Source organism: Frieseomelitta varia, unplaced genomic scaffold (genome assembly GCF_011392965.1).
Source record: "Frieseomelitta varia isolate USP_RPSP 00005682 unplaced genomic scaffold, Fvar_1.2 scaffold_28, whole genome shotgun sequence".
In the NCBI taxonomy this organism is placed as follows: Eukaryota; Metazoa; Arthropoda; class Insecta; order Hymenoptera; family Apidae; genus Frieseomelitta; species Frieseomelitta varia.
The window spans coordinates 140,998-163,323 of NW_025110012.1; the positions used below are offsets into that span (position 1 = coordinate 140,998).

The window sequence follows — 22,326 nt, forward strand, 5'->3', positions numbered from 1 at the left end:
GAAAGCTTCGTGAAACACACGAGCCACACGCAGTCCGATACGAACGACGATTAGTATGCCAGTGGGTTAAAGAATTCGGCAACAAACCGAAAAAGGACACCGACGGCGAAGAGGGGAAGGGCTAGGAAGTTAACGGAAAAGGTAGGGAAAAAAGATGGGAGAAGCACGGGAAGCGGCAAATATCAAGGTGCAGGGGAATATAGAAGTACACGGATAACGTTGCGGCGCCGGAGCGAAAGAAAGGGTGGTAAATAAGGAACAAGGAGTGAGAAGGTGGCGCGCAACGGGGCGAAGGGAGAAAGAAGGAAAACAAGGAGTAGGAAGGCATAGGTATAGACGTAGAGATAGAAACGTGTGGTACGCGTACGCCCCGCCCTCTTCACGACTCGACTCGTCGCTCTCCCTCTCCCTTCTCCTCCCGAATCCCTGGCGATAGGGTTGGTGGTGCACCCTACGCTCATTCTCTCTCTCACTCTCTCACCCTCTCTCTTTCTCTCTTTCTCTCTCTCTAGCCTCGCGTAGCTCACTCTTCGCGCTTGTTCGCGAAGCTTACCTCATACCATTTTCGATGGATCGATGTTAATTCGGCAACCCTCCGCGGCGCGGCGCGAGCGTCGCCGCCACAGCAACTCAGCCGCTCAGTCGGAACTCGGCTTCACTCAGTCCACGACCGTTTGCCACGAGACTTCGATCTCATCGGTCCTTCCTCGTCTTTCTCTTCCTCTCCTCCCTTCTTTTTCCCGCTTGGGGGATAGAAAGCAACTACCACCACCACCGGCACCCGACGCCGTCGACGCCGACGCCACTATCGCCACTACCACCGCCACCACCACCACCACCACCACCACCACCACCACCACCACCACCGCCACCACCACCACCACCAGCACCACCACCACCACCACCATCATCATCGCCACCACCACTGTCACCGCCACCGACGACCGGAGAGACGCACGTAGTCTAAACGTGAGACTCGTACGGACGTCGTCGTCGTCGTCCTCGCCGGGTGCTCCTCGTACACACTCTGTTTTTCCAGCCAGCTCTCACCGCGTTGTACATCGGCCTCGTCCCTTCCTCCATCGCGCTGCGGTGTGATCAACGAGAAAAAGGTCAGTCACGACGATATTAATTCATCAATTTTACCCGATAACGATTCACCGTGCACCGGTGATCACCGTGAATCCTCGCTTTCAACCGATATTTAACACGCACCTTCTCTCTCTTTCTCTCTCTCGCGTTTTTCTGCTGCACGAGCTCGCGACACGACACACGCGATATTGTTTGTCGTTGAAACTATGGCTATGTTCATTCCTCTCTCTGTCTCTGTCTCTCTCTCTTTCTCTCTCCGTGCCTCGCTCAGTTTACACGATCGAACGACGTGAGACGATGAAGAGGCGAGTTTCGAAGAGTACAGAGTAACGCGCGATAGGAAGAAACCCGCGAGCGATATATCGAAATATTTCGAATACACTGTCGATGCCGGGTCGAGCGGTGGAGCGCAGCTAAGTTCACGGTGTAGCCGCGCGTACGTACTGTACGTACAGTGATGGGTTGCCGTTCCTCGTCAGTCGCCGCGTATCCACGTATTTCTCTCTCTCTCTCTCTCTTTCCCCGTGGCCGCGAGACGTACGTGTGCCGCAGCTCGATAAAACGCGAGGGTTAGGCTGCTGCAGGTCTCTCCCCCATCGATCTTCAACGTTAAGTCGTCGACGTTTCGTGGCTTTCCACCTTCTCCCGTCGTGTTGCCCGTGTGCACGGCGCGCCCGTCGTCAAAGTCTCCGCGCGATTTCCCCGCGGAAACCTACCTTGCCCTCCACGTCGTGCGAATCTTACCCCGTCCTCCCCCTCCTCCTCCCCCCTTCCTCCTTTCACTCGTCCCTCGGTGAATTTCAACGATACTCTCGGCACGCGTCGTCTCCGATCCGTAAACAAAAACTGGCGAGCGAAATGAAAAGCAAACAGTTCGAGTCGTCGCGTTCTTCCTTTATATATTTGTATTTTTTCGTTTTCTTCCCTTTCTTTTTTCTTCCCTTGGCTCATAATGCTCGCCCCTCCGACCAATATACCGAAGTGGAAGACACGATTCGCCGGAGTATCCGCGTTTCGATGTTTCCGCAAGCGAAAACGTTTGAAATTGCGTTCCGCGGGGGCGGAGGGGGAAAGGGAGGGGGCAACGTTCAATGTTATGTTAACGCAGCGTTATCATTCCTCCGTATTGGGTGAACCGGGCTTCCATTAGGGAAATGTAGCATTCGAAGGGTCTTAAATTGAGTGGCAGTTAAAAGGGAGCCATTTCTGCAGGATGTATGCAGCCTGTGATGGGAAGTGTATCGAGAGCGCATCGTTCGTCGCGCTCTCGATACACCGAGACGAGCGTGTTCTCGAGGATAATCCATTTAGATCGATGTCTAATTCAGGGACCGTTTCCTCTGCCCGATATTTACGTCCCTTTTAGCGGCGTGCGCGACCGCGTTCACGAGGTTCGAGGGACGAAAGATCTTGGGCAAAGATCTCTTCTTTTTCTCTTCTTCTCTCACCACCGTGTGCACGTCTGCGAAACGGCTTCGAATTAATTATTCGAGTAACCCTCTCGCTTATTCACGAGATATTAAGCAGCGCCGAGCGTTTATCCGCGTGAAAATACAACATCCGTGATACCGAGGCAATCGAGAAAGGCAGAGACCCTCGGCCCAGGGTCTTTGCCAAAGTTTTCAATATGTAGATTCGAATTTGCCAAGTTCAAGCGATATTTAAAGTTTGAAACTCGCCGCGTGAATTATTCGCTGGCGATTCGCCGAGTCTCCTTAGCCGCGTGAATTCGAAATTTCTTTAGCAGACAGGTTTCCCCAAGACGCTAGAAGTTAGCCTGCCGCGAGAATTAATTTCTCTCTTTGTCGAGAGGTTATTGCCGAACACTATGCTTTGTGCTTTGCTATAATTGTCAGTCGGTCGGAAGGTTCGATTCGTCGTCGTGTCACAATCATTTGCCAACCCTGTGTCTACCCACCGAATCTCTGCAGCTTCTCCAACCAATTACCTTGATAAATGTATGTTTCACGGCCTCGTAATTAATGACAGAGGTGATACGTTGCTGTCTGATTATGCGAATAGGCTTAACTCCGCCGCAATGAATCACAGACGCGCGTCTGTTAACCCTCCCTGACGATTGTCGAATGTATTCCGAAGCGTCAACGGTCGACTTGTTCTTAGCCGGCTGGCCGTGGTCTCATGAATCACGAAACGTCACCGCCGTAGACGAGATTGTATCCGTTATCTCTCCGCGGGAGTGGAGTAGAAAATTCTTTCGAAAGTCTCCTCTCGTCGGTTCTCTAGGTCAGGCGAAAAAAACTATCCGAGACGCGGAAGAATTTGAACGAGCGAGGGTGATTTTCGAACGAAGGAACGTCGAGCGTAACATCGATTTCCTCAACAGACATCACTGAATCTTCGCTGTACAATTTCATACAAAAAAAAAAGTGTCGCAACAAATACTCTTTGTTGTGTAATAAATATTTTTGCACTTCCGAAATTTCCTGTAAACGCATAAAGATCCACTGTGATTCAGTGATCGCACAAGCACGCGAACCAGTCAATTGTTTTCTATCGAAGAACACAGAAACTATCGAACAGTCCCGAGTCTCGAGTAACCAGTCGATTATCGAATAATTCTTTAGAACACACGACGAGTTAGATTCTCCTTCCATCCGGTCATTCTGACTGTGAAATTCAAGCTCATACGCACGAGGGCGAGCTGCTTTAAGGAAATTCTGTTGGCATGGAGTGGCCTCGTTCCGCATTCCAATGGCACGTAGCGTCGAAATTGAGACGTCCTTCCTGCGGGCGGAGGAGTGGGTGGGGGGAGGGGGTTAAAGCCTCTCGCCGTTCTGCCCCGATCGCATTACCATTTTTCGGCAATCGAACCGAATCGATAGCTTTCGCTCCTCTGGCGCCGTTCCACCGCGTCGTTAAATCGCACCCTTGCGATTCGCCTCTTCGCCTCTCCCCCCCTCCCCCCTTTCTCTATAAATCGCGCGCAAACTGACTTTCTTTCTATTTCGCCGTTTCGTTCAGACGCTATCTTGCCCGGCCGTAATTTACATTTGCGTCGGTGGAGACGCTGATTTCAGATACTCCGGTCCGAGACTACGCTCTGCCGGGGTTGTTTTGGGATTTGGACGAACACTTGACTGGAATCTGGAGCCGTTGATCAGAAATAACCGCCGCGATTAACTCTCTCGATAGTGGCTCTCGAACGAATTTCAAATTTACGCGTATCTTATCTGCATCGCGGAGAGCGACAACTGTACGAATGGTAGTGAAAAATTGTCGGTCATATTTAAACTGATACAACTTCGCGAGAGGGGCTCGCACAACGATCCACTCGCCGTGTATCATTTTAAAGCGGGAAGTCTCGATAGTTGGGAATTGCGTTCTCTTCGCAAAATGATTTTGCCTAGCGGGTGGGACACTCCTTTGTAAAAACCAAATTTTCTTCGCGGCTAAAGATTGAAATTTCCTCTTTACGAGTCTTTAAAATTCACGGCACGATTTTTTTCTTCGTCGTTTTATCGAACTTGGAGCGAACGAATTACGCGAACGAATGTTAGGATTTCTTGAATATTTGTCGTCTAACTCTGGGATAAAACGGTAGAGAAAAAAAAATCGTGCAACAAATTTTGAGGGATCCTTGTCGAAAGAGAAACTTCAGTTTTCAAAATGACGGTGGATCTAGTTAAGAGAAAAATATTTTTAATGTTCTCGCGCACATTTGACTGTTTGCAATTTTCGAGGAAAATGCATCGTCAGTTTCCCACCCGCTACATGATGCAAAGTCATCTTTGGAAAAAAAAAAAAGAAAACCGAACTCACGACTGTCATGGCGATTTCGCGTTGTGAAAATGAGACCAAGTGGATCGTTGCATGATCCTCTTTCCTCCCTTTCCAGAAATTGTATCAATTTAAATTTTTCATTGTTTCACTGCTACAGTTCATGCTCTTCGCTGCGTGTCTACACGGTTATTAGTATCTGGAGAGTTCAACGAAATAACGAAAAGAATATTCGATGGATAATTTCAATGTATACGTTATCTGCGCGCGGTATCACTTGAATTTCGAAAAATTCTCGCGCGGGTAGTACTTTTCAACCGCGAGATACGGTGACCCAGTTGACACGGAGGAGTCGATCGCTTTAATATTCGGAATATCGAAATAGGGGTGGACGCTGTCGTATTTTCTATAACGGATGACTATTCGATAGTCAAATTGGTTTGTCGATTGGATGGTTCTTTAAACGACGCGACGTCCTTTTAACCCGGTCACCGGACCGAGTAACGGATCATCCCCTACCTCTTTCTTGGCTGACCAAACACCGACCGCCGCCACTAATTTCTCCGCCGAAAAACCCAATCACCGGCCGATCCGCCACCGAAAATCCCGCTTGATCGACGAAATTCGCTGAAATTCCAAAAATTTACAAACGTAAATGTAAAACGAATCGTTGCGAAATACGGAAGCGGGTCCAGTTCAAAGCGTAAAAGCGTTTATAATAATGTAACGGGGAGCAAAGAGGCGGTGGCGCGTAGAAAAGTGGAATTGCAGACCATTGGCTGGAAACGCGGAATTGCGCCGTTTATCCCCCGCTCCCCTCTGAAAAAAACAAAAAAAAAGTTGAAAGAGGAACACTGACCTCGTTACCATTAAGCAAATTTAGCCACGGGTTGTTTCTTTTTTCCGAAAGCCGGCGATGCTTTCGGCGGCGTATAGAGTCCGGGGAATGGGCGAATGAGAGAAAGTGGCGGTCTGTCGGGCGAGTTGTCTTGTCGGGGTGGGGCGACAGTCTCCTCTTAACGAATTGGGAAGCGTACATACCTAATGGGAGTGAGCTTTCGCGGAAACTAATTTCGAGCAGTCTGGGCTTACGGGCCCGTGAGTTCGTAAGTAATTTTGGAAAGGCTTTGAGAGGTCGCGATGATAATTCGAGCGGCGTCGGACTTCGCCCCGACGAAGTGAGGGTAGGTCGTGGTGCGCCGGCCTGGAACGCCAGACGAAAAAGAAAAAGGGTGGAACCGTGGAGCTGTGGGAACAAACGAAAGCTCGGGACGTGTATTACAAGACCGGTAACTTACCTAGATATCGATCGTGCACCGCATTCAATACCCGCGGCGAATGTGTTTTGAACTTGAACGTGTATTGAAAACCGTTTCGGGATCGCGGGGGGGGGGGGGGGGAATACGACTGGTCGATAATTTTTGGTTTCACTTTACGATTGAACGTAGAAGAGAATTTCAATATGGCCGTGAATTGAAGGTGAAAATAATTTGTTTGGTAAACGGTGGGAAGATAGTTGTTTCGCGGAGGCTAAACAATATTTTAATATTGCAACGAGTAATATATTTTTGAAAATCTCAAAGACGAGGGAATATTATCTTCTAAAATCATGTCCAGAAGTGCTTGGCGGTATAGTGAATTTAAAGAAAAAATTGCTTCCTTGTAAACTGTAATTACTTTTTTACTCTTTCCTCAATTACAACGATCGTTATTAGCAGAAATTAAAAGACATTATTTATAATTTTAATTATTCATTGCTCAATACGTGCTCTTTACATAGTACTTTATATAGTATAAAATAGTAACAGTTGCTCGTAATAGTTGTTAAAAAAAATAAAAACTTCTCTGTACTCGTACAGTTTGCATTACAAAATTCATAATACAGTTTTGGTTACAAGTTTCTGACCTGTCCATGTGCAACAAACGATTGATGGAAAGTGAATTTCCCTGTTTTTTTTCTTTTTTTTTTTTTTGTTTATCAGACTTCCCGGTAGTATTTCGTAAATCTCCACTGACGATACTCCGTTCCCTTCGGTCTATTTATCGCGAAACACGACGAGCACATATAGCTTGATCCGTTTAATCAAGCCACTTCGACTGCGTTCCAACGTGTTTGCGCATTTTAAGTCGATTCTCATGCACGAAGCTTCAATTTCTATTTCAAGCCACCTATTGTTCGTCACGTCTGTGCACATGTCGCTATAATCACTTTGTTTTTCAAACGGTTCGATATAAATCCGCGCCAATTCACCGTGAAATTATCGATCCTTATTTATAACGCACCTAGTTCCTACGAACTATGCAGTTCTTCACTTGGCTATTGCCCTTCCGGGACTTGAATTCCAACGGAACCTTGCTCATGTTTTTCGTAAAGTTGGAATTAGGATCGTTCGGTGAAATTAATAGAGGGTGAAAGGAGACCTAGAACGTTTAACCGAATTCTCGTTAGCTGGTCCATTGTGGGGAAACTGCAGAACTGCTGTCAGATCTGTTGGGATAAGTATAACTGCTAGGTTCTACAGGCCAGGACAATCTCTCGGACGATTTCGAGCAAGTCTTAGAAAATAGGAGAAACGTAAGAGAGAAACAATTTTCACGGTCGATTTATCGGGTAAACGTTAGCTACCCAACAGTTACGAGTTGTTCACTTTGAAACATTATAGACGTTACACGTTATAGAATATTTAAAGATACAAGTTTTAGGTTGAAACGTAATCCTTTGGTGTACATATATAATCCGTGAAGATTACTACCTTTTTTATGGGGATTTTTGTGATATCATTGTGTAATTTCGTTGCTTCGTGCATAGTGCAATCAGGTATCAGATTGCACGATGAATTTGCGGTTTAGAATGAAGTTAGTTACGTTTTAAGATATTTATTAGAGTATCTATTAGAAAAGAAAATTTATTTATTTATATACCAATAATTAATATTATAACATATAAATTATATTTATATTATATTTTATTTATATATTATATATTTTATATATTTTATTTAATATTTTTTGTATAATTATATATTTTATATAATATTTTAATTTTATATATTTTATTTATTATAATATTATTTAATTTATTATAAATTAATTACTTTTTGGCCAACCGAATAATTGAAATTCAATTTCTTAGTTTCTTTAACTTTGTGAAAGTTTCCGAAATAATTCCCTCGCTGTGTATTTCAATAACAGTGTACAAAGTAATTTCGAATGATATAAAATACAGAGAAATTTCAACTGACATTAAATGTAATTAATTTTAATATTTGAAAATATCCTTCAAAATATCACTTTTGGCGTGTTGAACGCCATCTTACTCGTTATCCGCGGTCCGTCAACTTCCATCAAAGCCAGGCACGAGAGCGATCGTAAAAGAATCCGTAGCTGGCAAAGTCTAGTTGGCGGCAAATAGAATTAAATTTTTACTCGGGATTGTTTGGAGCGCGCAACAACTCTGTCGGGATGCAAAGAGAGAACCAGTGCATCCGGTCGTCGATTTCAACTAACCGTTACAAACTACGTAGCCCGATTTTTCTCATATTCAGTTTCATCATTCGTTGGCCGGTCTCGAGATTCTTTTGTTCCTCTTTTCGGCCCCTTCTCGCTCTCGTTCCTTTCAAACGTGTACGTGTCCCGATTCCCCTACATTTTCTCTCTTTTCCACGAAACTGAAACGTGTAATCGCGCGTGTTCCGTCATTTCAGTGTAATTCGGTCGTGTCAACGCGATTGCATAGATACGGACGAGTCATTTTCGTGCCAAGCCCCTTGATTATCGACCGGCCACGGCATATCGTCGATTATCAGTTTCGAATATAGCCGGCGTGCTATCCGTTGCCTCGCTATATGCCGAGGCTATCGCCTCGTGTACACCGCCGTCAGTTCGATTATGCTTATATCTCGATAACGCGATTGGTTTCCCACGCGAAAGATTAAACCCCCCTTTGTCACCGCCCGATCCACGGAAAGTTTTCGCGTGCAATTTCATCCGAATTCGCGACTTCGCGCCGCGAAATACGATTCGCAATTGCTCGCGATCGGCGCAAAGCGTCAAGATAAACGCTCGTTCGTAAATATTGGGACAGTTGTGCCCGCGGGCACTCGAACGTCGTGATAATCGATTCGGATTGACGTTTGCGATGGTCAAACTTCAGGTAGAATGAATCTTTCGATTGGCAGGCTCGCTTTATTCGCACATTTTCTTGTTGCTTGCTCTGCGAGTCTAAATTTTCAAGTTTCTCTAAATTCATAGAAAGAACTCGCGGCATTTGAACATCGAGAGGCGAATCAATTTTGATTTAACGAACGTACCGTTTGTTTGTTAATTAAAACTGGATTTTTATGCATTCGTGGGAAATTTAAGAAATGCATTTAATACATCGTACAGAATATTTAAGTAACAAGACTGGAAGCAACAATTGTATATTAATTTCTACTTGTATGTTTATAATATAAATTTGTACGATAGGTTCACATTTCACAGTTGGTTTAGGTTAGGTTCAGGTTGGATTTATATTAGTTTATATTGTTAGGTTTAATATTAATTTCTACTTGTATGTTTATAATATTAGGTTGTTAGGTTTATAATATTAGATTGTTAGGTTTAATATTATTTTCTACTTGTATGTCTATAATATAAATTTGTACGGTAGGTTCACATTTCACAGTTGGTTTAGGTTAGGTTCAGGTTGGATTTATATTAGTTTATATTGTTAGGTTTAATATTAATTTCTACTTGTATGTTTATAATATTAGGTTGTTAGGTTTAATATTAATTTCTACTCGTATGTCTATAATATAAATTCGTACGAACGTTCATATTTCACAGTTGATTTAGGTTAGGTTCAGGTTGGGTTTATATTACTTTATATTGTTAGGTTTAATATTAATTTCTACTTGTATGTTTATAATATTAGGTTGTTAGGTTTAATATTATTTTCTACTTGTACATCTGTAATATAAATTTGTACGATAGGTTCACATTTCACAGTTGGTTTAGGTTAGGTTCAGGTTGGACTTATATTAGTTTATATTGTTAGGTTTAATATTAATTTCTACTTGTATGTTTATAATATTAGGTTGTTAGGTTTAATATTATTTTCTACTTGTACATCTGTAATATAAATTTGTACGATAGGTTCACATTTTACAGTTGGTTTAGGTTAGGTTCAGGTTGGATTTATATTAGTTTATATTGTTAGGTTTAATATTAATTTCTACTTGTATGTTTATAATATTAGTTTGTTAGGTTTAATATTAATTTCTACTTGTATGTTTATAATATAAATTTATACGAATGTTTACATTTCACAGTTGGTTTCGATCGAAAGAAGTCCATTTTGCAAAATGCGTTGGTTCTGGTCTGAGAAGGGACGATGCGTTCACTCTTCTGAATCTGTAGGGATATTTTTAGAACACGAACCGCGATATTTAAATATTAAATGATACGCAGTGGCATAAGTCGCAGACAGTGTGTATGTAATTTCGGCTTTTATCTACAGATAATTTCACCGATTCCATTGTGAGGCGTCGAGTAATTTTTACGCTTGACCGAGTTAGAATACAGTTGGCAATTAACGAATCGTCCAGACGACAGCGTGTGGACATTTCACGTCGTGTCTGAAAATATCCAGTTTATTCTTTGATCTACTTTTCTTTTTTCACGCGACAACCTTCGTCGATATCTCCGGTGTGTATTTCACGAAGGGTGACGAGCTTAAAAATAAAAGGCAGATTTGGGGTGGCTGGAAGAGGCAGCCGGCCGATCGATCTGTCCATATTTGTCTATTTGCTTTTAATCTCGTAAAGGAGCAAAGGTCGACCTCTGTCCGTAAGCCTATTAATCTTACGAAATTAGGTCATCGTTGTTGTTCAATATTAACCGGCCAATCTTTTTGATCCGCAGATGGAATATCTTCATGTTATTCCAATAGATGGCGTATCGATTTTGTGTCACATACTCGTGTTTTAGTTACCATTATCTTTTATCGCGAAAGAGAGAAAGAGAGAGAGAGAGAGAGAGAGAGAGAAAAGAAAAAAGAACGATGTTCTTAAGCAAGCGCTGTGTTTGTTTTTAAATAATTTTCTTTGCGAGTGTCCGATAATAAAGACGTGACACTAATTGTCAGGTTTGTAAATTTTCTTTCGGGGCTAAATTGGAGGTTTGTAAACCTTTCCTGTCTATTTTTAAATTGATTAGTGTCACTTGTAATTATTGGCCCTTAAAATCAATGAAATTATCGACTCGATTTTCAATCATCGCAAATAAAGTTCGTTGGTAACTTCGTCGTTACGCGCTTGAGAAGTATTTTTACTAATTTTTTACTCTTTTTTAAACTCACGTGACACAGTGTGTTTAAAACATGGCGCGTGAAAGGCAGAGTCAAATTACGGTTAGAATAATGCAAACTCACCATTTCACGACGAAAAATTATAAAGAAAATCGCAAGAAGAACGACAAAACGAAATCACATGTTATCAACTCTGACATCCAATCTCACGTTGAACTTCAAATTTAAATACGAGCGTCGCATTATGCCACGCGAGCCCCGAGACGATTCTGATTTCGAAGCCAGCCAAAGAAATATTCCATCAGCTGCCGATTATTTATTGATGGAAACTGGTGGTGCTGATAGATGATACACGGAATATTTTCACGCGGCGCGAGAAAATGGCACTATCGCCGTCGGAATGTTGTTCAATTATTGATCACCGTGAGCCAGCCAGCATTGGTTCCCGGTCAGCTATCCGGAAGGGAATAAAATTCGAACCGGTGTATATATCCGATAAGGCGTGCGGAATCTCGGGGGAAACAACGAGTAAGTTCGGGCAGGATTCCAAGATGCATTTCGACTGGTCCCGATGCCAGTGTATTTTCACGTATCTACGCGGCAAACCCATGGTCGATACAGTTGTGCTTCTTCGGAGCAACGTCTAGTGGAAGGCTACAAATGCCTTCATAATGTACTTTGGCTGAGCTACAGACCGCTGAGATACCGCTCCGAGTCCATCGGCGGCGGTGCAAGGACGCCATTTGTCAAGAAAAGCCGTGACCTTTCGCGGTATCGCTCGCCGATCGACCCTGTTCTTTCGCCCTTTTCTTCTCTCCCTGATCCTCGCGAATCGCGTTTCCCTTTGCCCTTTCTTTCGATTTAGATACAGATGTCTAGAAGAGTTCAGACATCACTGGACTGTTGTCTGATTTAGTTCAACTTTTGGCAAGATGTAGTTTTAAAAATTCGAACGATCGAGTCGAGCGACGATTTCATTTCTGATCACCATAGTTAACGTTAGATAAAAGTTTTGGATATTCACTTCCAGAAGTTAATTTAATCGTAAATAGAATAAACTACAATGTTACCAATGTGTTTTTAACAGATGCGTGATTTAAATTTGTTGGACTGTTGTCTGACGTAGTTCAACTTTTGGCAATACGTAGTTTAAAAATTGGATAATCGAGTCGAGCGTCGATTTCATTTTTGATCATAGCTACATTAGATAGCAACGATAGATAAAAGTTCTAAATATTCACTTTTGGAAATTAATTCAGTCGTAAATAGTAAAATACAATGTTACCAATGTGTTTTTAACAGATACGTGATTTAAATTTGTTGGACTGTTGTCTGACGTAGTTCAACTTTTGGCAATACGTAGTTTAAAAATTGGATAATCGAGTCGAGCGTCGATTTCATTTTTGATCATAGCTACATTAGATAGCAACGATAGATAAAAGTTCTAAATATTCACTTTTGGAAATTAATTCAGTCGTAAATAGTAAAATACAATGTTACCAATGTGTTTTTAACAGATACGTGATTTAAATTTGTTGGACTGTTGTCTGACGTAGTTCAACTATTGGCAAGACGTAGTTTAAAAATTCGATCGAGTCGAGCGACGATTTCATTTCTGATCACTATAGTTAATGTTAGATAAAAGCTTTAAATATTCAGTTCCAGAAATTAATTCAATCTGACGATATGCAATGTTATCGATGTGTTTTTTAACCGCTTGCGCTGGCAACTGATTGCGGACCGTAACGAGTGACCAAACCGTATACAATAATTCGTCGCTTTCTTCTTGAACTCGTCGGTACGGATATCATTGGATAGAAATTATTGAGAAGCGATAAATTTATTATTTGTTTTGCCCATTTCGTTTTACTCAGATATACTTAAAACTGAGACAATATTACAATTTTGGAACAAAAATTGGGACGTGAGTGGGACGTCGTTCGAGCGCAAGAGATTAACAGATACGTGATTCAAATTTGTGGACTATTGTCTGACGTGGTTTAAAAATTATTTTAACATTTTTGATCGTCGACGATACACGTTACGATAAACGATAAAAGTTTTAAATATTCACTTCTAGAAATTAATTTAATCGTAAATAATACAATACAATGTTACCAATGTGTTTTTAACAGATGCGTGATTTAAATTTGCTGGACTGTTGTCTGACGTAGTTCAACTTTTGACAAGACTTGGTTTAAAAATTGAATAATCGAGTCGAGCGTCGATTTCATTTTTGATCATAGCTACATTAGATAGCAACGACAGATTAAAGTTTTAAACATTCACTTCCAGAAAATTAATTCAGTCGTAAATAGTAAAATACAATGTTACTAATGTGTTTTTAACGTGATTTAAATTTGTGGCGTAGATGTTCTATAAAACTTCCAGTTGATTAACTTCATAAACTGAAGTAAGAAACGAGGGAATGATCACTATAAGACACTGTCTCTCAATTATTTTCATTTTAAATTTATTTCCCAGAACGTCATTCCAGGATTTCATTAAGCCATTCCCTTTCCCGGCAATTAAAAGTTAATCACATTTCCGGGTAATGAAATCGAGCAATTCGTAAAAATTCGTATAGTTAATCAACTTATTCACTCACGAGCGTGCTCGTGCCTGGCACACTTTGAAATAAAATTAAACCACGCCGCGTCATAATTCCGAAAGCTGTTCGCCCTCTTTCGGCAAGAATCAAAATTTCATGCTGCTGTCTGTTTTTTTTTTTTTTTTTTTATTTGACGTGTTGATATTTTCCATTCAGAGGTGAATCTGGCCGGACAATCTTTTTTTTTTTAGTAATATGAATTACGAAATATTGGGTTACTAGCGTTGGTCCATTTAACGACCGTAAAAGGGATGCCAGCTGCTCGAGTGAACAGAGAGAGAGAGAGAGAGAAAGAGACTTTCGACAGAAATAACCACTTAAACGGACAGATATAATTCGCTCGACCTAATATCGCTAATTCGGTAAATGCAATCTGGATCGATCGAGAACGTCAACGTAGACACGTTCGCGGAGTAGACACGAGCGCGTTGAGGCAATAGCTACCCTGGAAATATCGCTGAATAGTAATGTTCGTGTTGCCGGAGAAGTAGCCCAGTGTATTCGCCGGGAAACAACGTTGCCCGTATGAATTATGATTTACCATCGCGGTGCTTCAATAACCGGAACAGCTAGCAAAATATTTCGGTTGACCTAGCTCGCGCCGGCACGTTATTAACGTATGGTATGTCTGCTATAATTGATAACGTTCGAAATCGAGTTAATTTATTTTTCCTGCTTGCCACTTGCCGAAACAAAAAAAAAAAAAAAAAAAAAGAAAAGAAAAGGTAGAAATGCCGCGCGCGTATCGTTAAACGTCGGTTGCATAAATGTTTGAAAAAGAGAGAGAGAGAGAGAGAGAGAGAACGGTGGAATTCCGAGTGTTCCAATTATGAGAAGCAACGAATCGAACGCTTTAATAAATGCACCTCGCAAAATCGCGGCAGGAGCGGGCATGATAATGATTTATTATCCGAAACACGTTCGGGAAAGCTGTCAGCTGACGTGCTGAAGAGTTATCGTCAACGTCACACGCTGGATCTTTGACCGCTGACCTACATTATGAACTAAGGATTAACAACGGCCGCGATTCGGAATCCTGTTACACGGTAATTTGTGTCTCGTTCAGGGCGACCCTGAAAAGAAAGAGAGAAGGAGGAAGGAAAGAAAGAAGAAGTTCTACGCGGCGTGGCCATTTGACTTCGTAATTTCTGCGGCCGGAAGCTGCTGCCCCTACGGCGGATGGTACATTTCGGTAATAAGTCGACAAGGGGCGAGAGGTTTTATCCTTTTTGCAATAGCCGCGGCGGTGCGTTGAAATTTCCCACCGTGAAACCGAGAACTGAAATTTTACAGCGGCGCTTGCCCGTCATGCTGAAGTAATTAAATTACACGTCCTTTCTATATCCATTATGGCGGCATAATGAGAGTAACAGAATTATACTACATTACGCGCTTTAATGTGATATATCGCAGCGGGCATTTACATGCATTAACCTATTGATACGTTGCGTTTCATCGAATTACCAGCGGTTATCGTTCCCGAATGTTGCAAGAACGCAGATGGTTCGAAACTAAACCTGGCAGGCATTCCTTCATCTCCTCCCCCTCCGTGTAGCTCTTGACCGATATATTACGCGAAAGTTGAGCTACTTGAAAAAAAAAAAAAAAAAAGCTTCACCTCGCCGGGGCGACTCGAATGAATCATGGTGTCGTAACTCGTGTGGGTAACAGTGCGTGATGTACGGCCAGAAGATCCGTCCGAGACATCTTTGAGGTTGCAAATGGCGTTATTTTTCACGGCGAGCTTCTTCCCCTTTCTGTCTAGCCGGCGTTGTAGCTAAATCTAACCATACATATTCTAGTTGGCGGCCATTTTTCTGAAAATACTCCACGGTGTGTCCAACAGTGTGTTCAAGTTCAACCGCGATCGTTTATATTTGTTCTCCTTTGCGATAAATCGTCTCGTTCTCGATCGATGCGATCGACGTATACACACGCGTACAGTTAATTTCACAAGCAGTAAAAAAAAAAAGAAAAATCGTTCCTCCGCGACGTTTCGCCTGTATATATTCCACGGCCGCTGAATCGTAAATACGGAGACGAGATTGTGTCTGGAACCGGGTAGTAGTATAACGCGCAGGTGTCTGTGCAGATGTTGCGTGTGCAACTGCGTGAGTTTCGGAGTCGAAGCTCATTCGCAGAACGACAAATTACCAGTCGGATTAATCTGCCGGATGCCTAGTTGCACATACTTAAGATGCATACTGCCGGTGCAGTATGTATGGATATCTGCATACGCAGGAGACGAGACAGATTGTCTCGCACGATGAATCTGCGCGCCGTCTGATGAAATCCTTATCCGCTTTCCTCGTCGTGCCTTCCGTATCCTTGCAATTAGAAAGACAACCGTGTTTGCTATGTCATTCGTTTTTATTTTTATTCACATTCGGCTGAGTGAAAAGCAACTTCGTAGTTCTAGGTTACGATTAATAAATAACGATGGAATATTGGTATTAGAAATGAACTTTATTAAACGACAATTTTTTTCACCGTTTCAAGTTCGATAACTTATCGCCATCTTTTTAGGCAATTTCGTGTTTACAGAATTTTCTGGGGCAAAGGAGCTGCTTGTTTTGCTTTATATATTGACAATGTCGGCAAATAAAAATTACTGAATACAATGTAAGAAACTCTAACAAAGTCTAAAATACACAGAAAAGTGTAACCTCTTGGGGAGAAGAGCGTGTAGCGAGATGATTGAGTGAAGATTGTTTCAAATAACTTCTGTTAACGACATTTACCCGCGAAATACGAAAATGATTCTTTACTCAATATTACTGTAACGTGTATATTTCGTTAGACGAGAATGCCAACTTGCAAGCAGTTGCGATATTTTATTTTACAACGATACAGGCGAAGATCCGGATGAAAAGGATTTCCCTCTCGTACGAGAAATTCTTACATCGGTTGATTTACTGAATTTGAGATCGTTGAACACCGAAATGAAAAAAAGTGCGGAATTTAGCAATTAGAAATGTTGCCGAGAAACTGAATAAAATAGGATCGGCGTTTTGTTATCCGATTCGTCGGGAAAAAGGGAGGTCCTGTATCAAAGTGAACCAATCAATATCAGGTACGTTTTATTTACAACCTAACGCGGCGGAAGCTTGTTGCGGGCAGCATGCAGTTAAATATTTTTCAAATTACGATGTGCGTGTGAGAGAAGAAAAGAAACCTCTTTGAAACCTAACGAGAGGTCAGTTTGATTAAATTTTAATTTTACAGAGAAAGTGTGGCGCGTGATTTTTATTCTATACTCAGAAACGAGCACCCAGCTTTCTCCGAAAATTTAATAAATACAACTTAAATCGGAGCAGTAAATTTTCTCACTTAAACAGGATGCCTCTAAAGAAGGAAAAACAGTACAAGTCAAATTTCGATCGAAATAAAAAAAAAAAAAAGAATCCTCGTTAGAAAAGAAAGATGAAACACTTGTCAACTTTCACGATTCAAAGTCTAACAAAATCTTTACACTACACTGCAAATCTAAATATTAATAATTGTCGTCGTTAAGAACGATTTTTTATAAAAAGAAAAAGAACGATACACATTTTGTATCGTACAATGGAACGTGACACGTCGAAATCTAACACCAAATTACAATTTATACTTGTTCGTTCGTTCGCCAAAGATATATCGAAAGACCACGGACGCGAGGGGTAAAGTCACGAGCGGTTCGCCGCAAGAAATATGGCCACGTAGCCGTCCGTGCAAGGATTAAATTGTACCGTTGGCAGGATACAACATGGACTTTACAGTATCTCACAATGGTACAGAAGACTGGAGCAAATCTGGACGTTAGAATTCGTCGGTGGTGAGGCAACAGACTACTATGTTACACTTTATCCTGGCGCAGAAATCCATCTTACCTCGGCGTGGACTCGAACTAGGCTGTTGTTGCATAATGTACTCGAACTTGTGGTCAGCCTTTGCGAATCCCTCGGGCGTGAAGCTGGCTGCATCTGAGAAACGTTCATTCTCTCACTTCTTTCTTCGCCCCAGAGTTCACCCTTTTGAATCTTCCCTGTCTTCTCTTCTAGTTCTACTTTTCTCGATCCTTCTGCGTCTTGATCATCTCTTCTAACTTCATCTCTCATTCAATTGTCCGAAAACGTTTCTCTCCGTTCCACGCGCGTTTGTGTTCTCTGGTTGTCTGTGTCTCATGGCAGCCGCGTCTCGATTTGAACGTCGTCTTCTCGTATCGAAATATGGCATCGAACGATACGATATCCTCCTCGATGGTTCGCGATGATGTACTGCGTTCCCCGGCACGATCGTGTTGCATTTTATAGTCGTGGAAGTATTCGAATGCTTGTGGAAAGCTTTTCTGAATGCACGATGTTTAGCTTGAAACATCACGTGGAAACTTATATATCAAACTTAATAATAAACTAATTAATAAACTTATAAATTTATCGAGACGTTTGGCATAACTGTACTTGTGGCCCGCAGAGATCATTAAAGTATGAAAAAAGGAATCTCGATGGAAAATTGCTTCACGGAATCAAATTTCACACGGAACGTTGAACCTTGGATATTTCCTTCCTGCATTCGTTGCAAATTTGCACGAGGATTCGCAGTGTGTCAATTTATTTAAGACATATCTTTTGCTTGCAAATATATTTTTCTACAGAAAATACGTATCTGGCAGCTTTCGCCAGCATGTCTCCGGCGTTTGTCCGATTGATTTTCAATTTGATCACCGACGGTAGCGATTTCATTTCGCGATGAAACTGCGTTAAAATATTTTCGCGATATAAAATGAGCCGCGACGAATGTCCAAACATTTCATGCTCGTGGAATGAAAAGATGCGGAAATACGTACGTACGTACAGTTTAGAAAGTAAGAGATTGAATTTTATGGCCTGGTGACAGGCTGGCGGCCTTCCCCTGTCGCTTCGCTCGTATTCGTCGCCATATTTCTCCCTCTCAGCTTGATTTGATACATTATATTACGCGGAGTAGCAGTTCTGGAATTGTCCCCTTCGTGTATTTCGAAAAAAAAGAGGGTGCCAGCGTTTTCTTCTTTCATTCTTCCTTTCTTTTTCTTCCTTTCTTTCTCGTGTTGGGAAATCTGGTTAATTAAATTCCAGATGTAAATTAGGCTCTCTAAAACGGGACGACGCTCCGTTTGCTTTGACCGGGCGGGTGAGATACTTTTAATTACACGCGAAACTCCGCGGGGATCGGCCAGAGCGAGAACGAATCATCCGATCTCCACTCTTGAAAGGCAAATTATTATTATTATTATTATTATAAAAATATCGTTATCGTTCGGGGGGGGGTTTCTCGCATTTTCGAACGAAAGCCGCTATCATTCGCTGTTGTTACAGAAATAAGAGAAAAAAAAGAGAGAGAGAAAGGAAGAAAGGTTGAGAAAGTGGGCCAATTATTTCGCGTCAAGTAGCCGCAGCGAGCGAGAGCCGGTGTTTCTTTCTCTCAGCCTTTCGATTAAGGAGCTTCCTTGGGGAGTTCGAACGAAAGCGGCCGACGGGGTTCTATATTGTTCTTATTGCCAACTAATAAACTTCGCTTCTGATGAGCTCATCAACCATCGAATATTGTTACTACACGGAGCCTATTTTTTGCCAATAACTTGCGCGATATTCGCCCCCGATCGTTGTAGATTGCCGCGGGATTGCTCTTCCTGTATTAAAGGCTTTATCGATCGTATCATCCGCTGGAGAATTTTCGTTTCCCCTTTCGAATCTCTCTCTCTCTCTCTCTCTCTCTCTCTCTCTCTTTCCCGTAATAGAAGCTCAAAGAAACAATTTCACCCGTCGCTTTTGCCTTTTCGTTGTAATTAAATGGCAGACTTTTACGCGTTCGTTGAGTTTGAAGTAAATTCGAAGATACCAGAGTGCGGAGAATATATAAATATAGATAAACGATATGTAAATATGTATTTATAATATATAAATTATCGCTATACATTTATATATAAATCACCCTTTTGCAGATCAAGCATTTTCACAAATTTGTTTTCTTAACCCACTGTAATAAAAATAGATAGATGTAAAGTGATTGTTCCTGAATGGAAATATTTTACTGCACGTGTGTAATAATACTTGAAGGAAAAATGAAATTAGTACGAAACACTTATTTAACACTGGAAAGGTTCGCTCGATGTCAGAAATAATTCTACGTGCACATTCGTACAGTAATTACGACAATATGACAATATGTGACAATGATAGTTGCAGTAGAGTGATTAGCATTCTGCGTGTTCGATGATTTTAGGTAATTGCCGCACAAGTAATCACAAAGAAACGTGTACCAAATGACATTGCATCACCTGACTTTTCAGTCACCCGCAGAGTGAATTCGATTTGCAATGAGATCGATTTGAAATGCAAGACCTACAACATTCTCTCGCGTATTCATCTTTCTAACTTCGTTCGGAAATTTGAATTTTAATCAGCCACTTTAACACGGTATTGAAGGAACCATCTCGACTTCTCGAGACGTGATCTCGCAATAAAAAGAGAAAACGAAACGAACGAATTTCTTGTCGAGATTCAATTCCTCTACCGTCTCCGCCGACTTTGTTCGACACGATACTAGCAATTACTGTCCCGTGACAGCGTCGTAAAGAGAGTCACGTGTCGCCGCGATCGATCACGAAGTCGGAGGAATACGATGGAATTTCGATGTGCACGATTTATGGTACAAACTCGCGGCGACTGGATTGAATCAAAGGAAATGGAAATTTTTGTCGATCGTGCGTGCGCCGAGATTCGTTGCTCGATCTTTTTCCATCCCGATCCAACAAGGAAAACCTCGCGCTGGCCGTGTCTGTCGTGTTCCTTCCAAGCGTGAAGTGTCGAGCAAACGAAAAAAGCTCGATTGTTCCAAGAAAAAGAAAAAAAAAAAAATATATATATATACGTATTTAGCAGAGGAATTTGAGGAAAATCCGACGTGCGTTTATTATTCTCGACCTCTGCTGTTTCGTCGTTGTGTATTTTTTTTCTTTTTTCTCATTTCCCAAGCCCGGTTTTATTGAATTGCCAGGTGTAACGCGTTACCTAAACATATATATCGAAATTGAAACGAGCGGGATGGCAGGTTTCAAGGCACGCCGGCTTTGCCCATTTGCAGCATCGTATTCTCGACGGGATTTCATCTCGTTGCCTCTGTATACGCGCCGATTTATCGACGAAAATTGGAACCGGCTACGATTCGCAGCTCTTTCTCAGCCCCCTTCGCTGGAATCGTGAAACTGTTAAATCCCGCGCCCCGTTGACAAATTTTTCACCATCAGATCGCTCGATAGAACATAGGGGCCATTTTCACGTCGGCGAACAATAATTTTCATTTCACTTCGACCCTCGTTGCAGCTCTTCGATAACGTAAAAAGAAAGGAAATCTTTCGCGACAAGAGTATGTGTCTTTCTCTCTCTCTCTCTCTCGTTTCGAAATATTCGTCGGAATACTCTCTCGCGACGTTGTTAAATGCCGTTATCGCGGAACGTAAACTAGTAGCTCGGTTCTCGGGTGAGGGTGGAAAATTCAATGACGACGAATAACATGGTTCGTCGAGTGGCGTTTAAGATCGGGCGGAGGACCTATCCTATCCGGCGTGTTATAACGATTGATCGCTAGTCTCTCTCTCTCTCTCTCTCTCGGAGATGAGACGATAAATTTTTCATTAAAACGGCGAAAACGCGCGGCCGAATAGCGTCCGCGTGAACACCATCTCTCGAGTTATTAGCCTCGCAGCGATAAATGAGTGCTCTTTAGACGGCGCTATCCTATTTTAATAGAATCTCGCAGCATTGATGAAGATTCTCTTCCGTGGGGGGGGAGGGGGAGGGGGAGAAGTCGAGAGAGGAGAGAGATCTGCCTCGGTGAAGGATCACGTAACTATTAGTTAAATGCACTTAGTGTCTATTAGTGGCGCGTTTCCACGTCGCGCTATGGATGACTAACAATCTTTGTCGGTGTTCACGCAAAAAGCGAGCGATAGCCCGCCGACGAAAGGCGTGAAGCGTCTCGTAAAAGCATGGAAAATTGCGTTATGAATGCACAGAGGGTTTTAATGGACATTTTGATGTTCAATTACCGCCGACCATTTCGCTTTATAAATTAGTTTCTCACGAAGCGCGCGGCGACCTCCACTCTATTCGCGGATGAATAGACACCTTCGCTGGCTTCCATTTGCCCTTGGACAGTCGGATTCGATTCAATTATTCCAGAAGACACTCGCCGACTCGGAATGCTCTTGGGGCCGATATCTCTCGATATTCTTCCTTTTTTTTTTCTTTCGATCGCGAGCTTTGAAATTATCGCGCCACTTCTCGAAGATATAACCGCGCGCGTTTAAACCTCCGCTGCGTTATTTGAATTATTTCCCAGCCACATCGAGTTTACCCAGTTGTTGAATTTCTGAGGTTTGAACGATACACCTCGTTGTTGATACGTGTGAATTGTTGTTTCAATTTTGCTCGGATGTTTATTAAGTATTTTCGCGAGACGTAGAAATTCGAGGATTTTGGACCGGGGTTGAATAACACGGCTCATACGTGTACACGACGATTTTTTTCTTTTTTTCTTTTTTTTTTTTTTTTTTCTCCCATACGAAAACGCCCCTCGT

General features: G+C 42.1%; 1 long non-coding RNA gene across 1 annotated transcript; it reads left to right on the forward strand.

Annotated features, from left to right (window-relative positions):
* Positions 1 to 549: 549 nt before the first annotated feature.
* On the forward strand, positions 550 to 20,062 carry LOC122529181. The gene is made up of 3 exons (XR_006306763.1): positions 550 to 1,112; positions 2,726 to 2,740; positions 20,048 to 20,062. It is a non-coding gene; the product is annotated as an uncharacterized LOC122529181 (long non-coding RNA).
* The last annotated feature ends 2,264 nt before the right edge of the window (positions 20,063 to 22,326 follow it).